Here is a 7,333-nt window from a genome sequence, read left to right on the forward strand (position 1 = left end):
ATAACATTAAACATTTAAACTAAATACATGAATTTGGGATAGACAAGTACCGTACCACGTCTTATAGTAATGCGAGTTCACACTCGGCAAAACAGTCACAATGTAAAGCAGCAATTATTAACCGATTTATAACATTTCAATTGTGTTAATGTTTTTCTTCTGTATATATAATATGTATAATATTAAATGCTCTATTTATAGTTTGTAATTTTTTTCAGCGGTTCTAAATCAGTCCGGTGAGTTGAAGGTGGAGGTGGAGGTAGATATAAGAAAAAAATAATAAGAAAATGTGGTATGATTGCTATCGAGACACCTATCTTAAAGGTACTAAAGAACGACAATGTGTAGTCCAAGATGGCAAAGCGTATCATTCTAATGATTAAAAAAAAACTTTTTCTCAAATGTCAAATTTTAAATTGCTGTAATACTGATAGTTTTGGAAGAATCTATTTGATAAAACTAAAATTTTTAAGCAAACCCCTGTTTAGAAAAAAAAGACATTAAACATGTTAGATAGATATAGAACAATGTGGTATGAGTGCCAAAGAGACAACTCTCCATCCAAGTCACAATTCAAAAGATCAATACATTATAGATCAAATACATGGTCTTCAATACAGAGCTTTGGCTCACACCGAACAGCAAACTATAAAGGTCCGAAAATATACAAGTGTAAACCATTCTAACGGGAAAACCAACGGTCTAATCAATATACAAACAAATGAACAACGAGAAACACTTTTGAATCACACCAAAAAAACGACAAAAACTGGACACCGGATTCATGAATTAGGACAGGTGCAAGTTTGAAGCATATTTGTAATCTAAAACATTTATCTTTTCAGCAGCAACAACAACTACAGCTACAACAACGACTACAGCTACAACAACGACTACAACAACAATGGCAACTACAACACAACCTTGTATTGATGACCCACGTCTCACATGCGATATTGAAGCGTGCGGTACAGACTTAGCTACATTTTGTCCGGTTACTTGTAATTTGTGTCCATAATGTAGTAAGTGTCTTGCAAATAAAGATTAACGTTTAGTTTTTACTTGCATGAGGAATTGCAGCTCAAGGTGTCACCATTAATGAATAACGAATTCAAACGAATTAAGAATAAAATATAAACCAAAGAAGATGTGGAATGAAATTCAATGACATATCTCTTCACATGATACCAAATGTATCAGAAATTATCAAATATAGGTCACCATACCGCCTTCGATAAGAAGTGAAACTTATGCTGTTTAGTTAGCTATAAAAGGTACCAAAATGACAAATGTAAAACAATTCAAACGAGAAAAACTAAAGGCCTGATTGATATGATGTACCGCAATAAACTACAACCTCCTGAATTGGGACAGGTAGATGCTTACTGTGTCGTTGTTAAATTTCAGGGCTCAGTAAACTAATGTACATTTCCGTAAAAATCAAAACGTTTCATTCCCGGTTTTTATGTAGTATTTTGTATATTGATGTTGAATATTTCTTGTTTTTGCCACATTTTTTTTTTTTTGTTATTTTCCCTTTGTTTTCCTCTCACACTTATTCACAGTTATAGATGAATGTGTCAAAGAAAAAAAAACTGTCTTTTAAATCGACACAGCCACAACAGATGTTAATATACTTGCAATTTAATTCTGATTTTTGAAACTCGTATATTCTCACAGAAAGATAAAGTTGCAAATAAGCACATAACATTTCTTAGGGTGTTTCTTGTAGTACTTTATTTAATAATAATTGAATTTATTTTTGATGATTAATTTTCACTTATTGTATTTACATAATTATTGGAAGACCTACATAATGTATTCACAGTTTTTAAACATGGAATTTTTCCTTCATAACAAAAACAACTAATGTTATATCAAAACCGGCAAATTTCACTACTCACGCAATCGTATCATTATATAAACATGTAACGACATAAATGATCTGATTAGAGATAAATATAATTTTATCAATAATCTTTTTTATGAACATCCATTTTATGTCGATTCATTAAAAAATCTTCCTGGTTATTTTGAAATACGAAATACATAAACAGTGTTCATAAATAATCAACTATGATTGAAAAAGATGAAATATCATTTAGTAATATAAGAATCAAACTAGATTAAAACAATCAATATCAAACACAATTTAAAAATTGATGGAATATTTACCGTTCATTAGGGTCTTAATTTTTAATTTCATTTGAGATATTTGGCGTGTTTTTCCATTCATTTTTTTCATGTTTATTTTCTGTGTATCGCCTCTATGGGCCATTTTTACCTATTTTTGCTAACACCATCCACCATTTAATTAACTTTCAGAAAATCTTAAATGTTAAATATATTAGGAACAGTTGAAACTTCAGACATACAAATTAATACTAGTTCTGTAGTTGTGTATCTAAACGTCACGGAAAAGAATCGTATATGTTATGGGTAGATTGGATAGCGGATGTCTAGAATCAAACAATTGCATAAAATTTGCATCGCAAGAATAATTAGCTAGACACTATTATAGTTGGTAACCTTACCTACACAAGAAAAAACGGAAAATATCGTTTCATCTTAGCTTCTAGTGTGTGTTCTACTTCTAAAATATAAGTACTTTTATGAGTTAATAAATATTATCAAAGAAATTATCACTTCCTCTTATAAAATATATGAAAAATGGGGAATTGCCTATTTTTGAAGTGTAAACAATTCTTTGAAAGTTTAAGATAAACTTGCTTTAGGGGATTTATTTTTGGGGATCGGGAATACTTGTGTTAAGTGTAAAATCGTCAAATGGTTTTATACTATTGCAAGAGGAAATAGTCTTTACATTGTATGTACACTATACATCTTTGAAATTGTTTTGTATCCACATCTATCACGGACTGGGATTTTCTTTTATCCTAAACTTTATTGTATAGATTTAATATCTATTTCAGGTCATGATCAGCAGTAATTAAACTGCGTTTACGTTTTCTCTAAGGAAAATGTCCGGTCCATTAATGCGCTAATGCAAGATGATGATTCTGACTAAGCCTCAATGCCAATGCACAAGGGCATCATGTGTTCAATTTTTCAACTTTATATTTTTACGGGCTTTTGACCAGTTTTGATTCGTTTACATTCATTTCCCATTTTTATTTTTGAATGTAGGGATTGTACTGAATATAATATTACTTTTCTGCAGTTTGATCCTTCTTGCCTTTTAATATTAAATAAAGTACGATGAACCATGATAATATCGTTTAAATGTTGATTTCAGCGTTTGATGGAGGAAGTTCAATAGTTTCATACTTTCTAATCACTACAATCTTTGTGCAAGCTTTTTTCCAATATCAAAAGTGAGTGCAGTATGTTTCAACTCCGAAACGTGGCTGCATCATTGAGACTGCATATTTTTCGTAAATAATAATTTTACTTTTTTGGGGGAAAAAAGTGTATTTTAAACTAAGTCTCGTTTTAGTGATGAAATTATGTTTCTCATTTGTAAAGTTTTAGGTAAAAATTTAATTCACACTTTAATTCAAAATGTTGAAGTTTTATAGATATTTGTATAAAGTTGCCTTCAACTATTAAAACAAGTAAAAGGTATTTATTTTGAACCTGGTGGAGATATTTGGTCAGACGTATACATATATAGATAAAATTTGTAAATTATAAAATTTCATAAAATAAGTAAAGCTATAAAAATGTTTTGATTCGAATAAATGACGACTTAAAAATGGTTCTAAATGTATTTATGTGTTACTTTTGGCGACGGTCGGTATTCAAGGATGCAGTGCTGAATGCAAAGGTAGTTCCCGTTGTGTTGTTTTAATTTTAGTTTCTTAGCATTGATTAAAAGAAATATTCAAAAGAATTCTTAAATGCAATAACGACTAATATAACAGATTACAAATGTGTCGAGTTTTGTGATTGGATAACAACACAGAGTAGTCAGTATATATATTCAGGAAACTGCCGGTTTATTTACCATGTTATTTCTTTTTTTTTTATCCCATTTGGAACTTCAACAACGTCATGACAGCACCTGTTCTATGTGACGTATCTCAATCTATACAAAACACTTAAATAATGCCAGAGCTCAACAATGACGTGAATACGTCAATAAGACTTTCTAACTTGATTCAGAATCATGCAATTTACCCTCCAATAACTTAACATTAATGCTTTAAAGTGTTATTATGAAGAATTACATACACGATACAATTACCCAGTCAACAGACTAACAGCGGCCAACGTTGGCAAATTGTCGGCCCGTTGGTCGACCGTTGGTGTTGGCTGCACAACATTGGCCCAACGTTGGCAAATTGTCGGTCCGTTGGTCGCAAGTTTATGTTGGCTGCACAACATTGGCCCAACGTTGGCAAATTGTCGGTACGTTGGTCGCACGGTGGTGTTGGCTGAACAACATTGGCCCAACGTTGGTGTGTTGTTGTAAATTCATATTATTATCTCATGTTGGTTTTAAATAATCGGGCAAATGTTGGCATTATGTTAGTAGCAAAATAGGGCCGATATGAAATTTTGTTAATAAAATTGATTATGAAATATTTTACGCTTTATTTCTCTTGGGAGGCGGATAATTTCGATTGCTGCAGGCTTTATGAAAGTTAATGTTATACCAAAAGTGTTTATCAACTGAAATTACATTTACAACTCTATGTTTGGCCAATGCTGGGCCAACGTTGATCATATATTATAATCTATATATAAGCCAGGTAAAATTTATACTGGAATATCATTACTGTAATAAAAAAATGTATATGGTAAACATGGATTACCTGGTTAAAATTTTTAATTTATTGCAATCATTATTTATAATAACTTTATTCATTAAACTTTGTGAAACATAATAATTAAGCAATTACATGCAGAGTGATACTTGATACAGCCAGTCTGTTAATCAAGCACATTCTGATAAGGTTGACCATATGTTCCACAAATTTCAAAGATAGTTGCTATGGTAATTAAGTTTATAAGAAATCTGAATGTAATGGGATAGTCACTTTTGTGATTATTTCCTGTTGTAAATTTGGAAGAAAGCAGTAAAACGAAGAAAACAAAAAGAGAAAATCATGTCATCCGAGATTCAAAGAGAAAGAAAGTAACATGTAAGTTGTAACTTTAAAAAATCTGATATATATACGATTAAGAATGACAAATACAATATGATTTTTTAATCTGAGGGATGTTGTTAAAAATTAAAAGATATATTAATTTCTATCATTTTATAATGTTGATCTTGAAGTTTATACGTTTCGGGCGAAATATTTTCTAGATTTAAAATCATTTTAATCCTATTAATCATCATGAAATATTTGCCACTGAACATTAGTATCTTCAAAAAATTTGAAAATTACCAATATTTTAATAGTTTTTTTTTCTAAAATCTATAACAATAACATGTATGACAATTACTGAAGTTAATGGAAAAAATCTGTCTTAAGATGTACCTTATTCCGTAATGTTTCAGAAATGTGGTATAATAATTTTCTACATCATTGAAATATAGATGAATTTTCTAGTTTTGTTGTATTTCTAAATCGCTTCTACTTCATTGAAATATAAATGAATTTGTTAGTTTTATTGTATTTCTAAATTGCATGCAAACATATACGATAGATTTGTTAAACCTGATCATATACACACTTGCATGTGTAACAGTGTTTTAAATATAAAAAAAAATCTTATCTAAATTCATTGCAAGAATATGTTGTAATTTGTATATAATTATACGGACTCGGCTGGATTTAGTTTTTGTCCTCGGTAGACATGGTAAAACTTTTGCAAAACAAAACCGATATTTGAATAGTTTGTAGGAGTAAATATCAGTCACAAAAAGCTGACGCTTGAAATATAAAAATAGGGGGAGCGGGGGACGGGGGCGTTAAAAAAAAAAGACTATACCACACAGACGGATATTTATCAAAGAAAAAGACTATAAATTATTGTCTGAATTACTTGAAGTAGCTATTCTTACAATTTTACATTCTAATATAAATTTATAGGTCAGGTATTTGAGTACTACAGAAGACAAAATAAATCAGAGTGCAAAAGGAAAAAAGGAGAACTAGGAATAATAAGAATTATTGACATTATCCTAGCTAGAAAATGCATGGGAATGGAGATGGGAAAAATGCATTCTACTATTTGATAGCCCAGAATGAATAACTTTAAGAAAGTAAGTGAACATAATAGCCATCCTTTATGCTACATCGGATTCGAAATTCACAGATATATATGCCCTTTATAGCTTGTTGTTCGGTATGAGCCAAGGCCGTACATTAACCTAGCTATAATGGTTTACTTTTTTAAAATTGTTATTTGGATAGAGAGTTGTCTCATTGGCACTCACACCACATCTTCCTATATCTATAACATGTTTAATACTACCGTTAGTGTTAGTGTATTTAGATTTGACTTTTTTTCAACTAGTTTTATTTATTTAGGACATTTTTTCACAAAGTTTCCTGTAACAATTTCTACATTCAATTGTCCTGCTTAGCCTACCTAGCTTGGTGAAGTTTAACCATTATAGTAAAGCATGCAATTTGCTTTTTGGCTTGGCTTGTATCATGTGTAAAGGCTAGGGAAAATATTAAAAAAAAAAGTATTTTTTCCAACTATTGTACAAAAATGTAATGTGCCAGGACACCAGAAACAATGTATTTTTTTTAATTTTTTTTAAAATTTTTTAGGAAGATTTAATATATTCTAAATATACATACATTGAGTACTCATTTATTCATTACTTTATTACAGAGTCAGTGAAATAACTTTTATGAAGATATGCTAAACTGGATAAAGGATTTAACATAAGACGGAGCCAGAAATAGTGACAAAACAAAGTGTAGCAAAAAACAAAAGGAACACTCTTGTGAATAAAAACCATGTTGGAATAGAGAACTAGAAAAATAGCTGTATGAAATGAATTATCAATGCCTTCATCCAGAGCTTGGATATTTCTACATAAACTGTAATGATATTATGCAAATGGGATAAATGAATTATCATGAATAGACTTTATAATTTTCATTCTAGATCTGATTTAGCAACGTATAGATACAAAGATTTTTTTAAAAACTTTGCTGGTTGTCTAGCTAATAATAAATTATATTTAATCATACCTTAAAAGTTTGTATTTACATTATTTAAGAAAATTGGGTAACATGGATATGTTGATTGCATTCATTAAAGTTTGGGTAAAATTCAGAAGTACAATTCCTGGAGAGACTGATTTGTTGTTAATTACTGAAACGTCCATTGGCAAATATTTCATGCATGTTCAGGAAGATGGAGAGAAAGGGGCAAAATACAAAATTTTCGGGTAGTATGT

At 30.2% G+C, this 7,333-nt stretch overlaps 2 long non-coding RNA genes across 2 annotated transcripts; both read left to right on the plus strand.

Annotated features, from left to right (window-relative positions):
• Positions 1–216: 216 nt before the first annotated feature.
• On the plus strand, positions 217–1,054 carry LOC143055366 (uncharacterized). Its single transcript, XR_012972003.1, has 2 exons — positions 217–259; positions 846–1,054. It is a non-coding gene; the product is annotated as an uncharacterized LOC143055366 (long non-coding RNA).
• Positions 1,055–5,008: 3,954 nt separating this feature from the next.
• On the plus strand, positions 5,009–7,073 carry LOC143055107 (uncharacterized). Its single transcript, XR_012971954.1, has 3 exons — positions 5,009–5,108; positions 6,006–6,178; positions 6,760–7,073. It is a non-coding gene; the product is annotated as an uncharacterized LOC143055107 (long non-coding RNA).
• Positions 7,074–7,333: the final 260 nt, after the last annotated feature.

This window comes from Mytilus galloprovincialis, chromosome 12 (genome assembly GCF_965363235.1).
Source record: "Mytilus galloprovincialis chromosome 12, xbMytGall1.hap1.1, whole genome shotgun sequence".
NCBI lineage: Eukaryota > Metazoa > Mollusca > Bivalvia > Mytilida > Mytilidae > Mytilus > Mytilus galloprovincialis.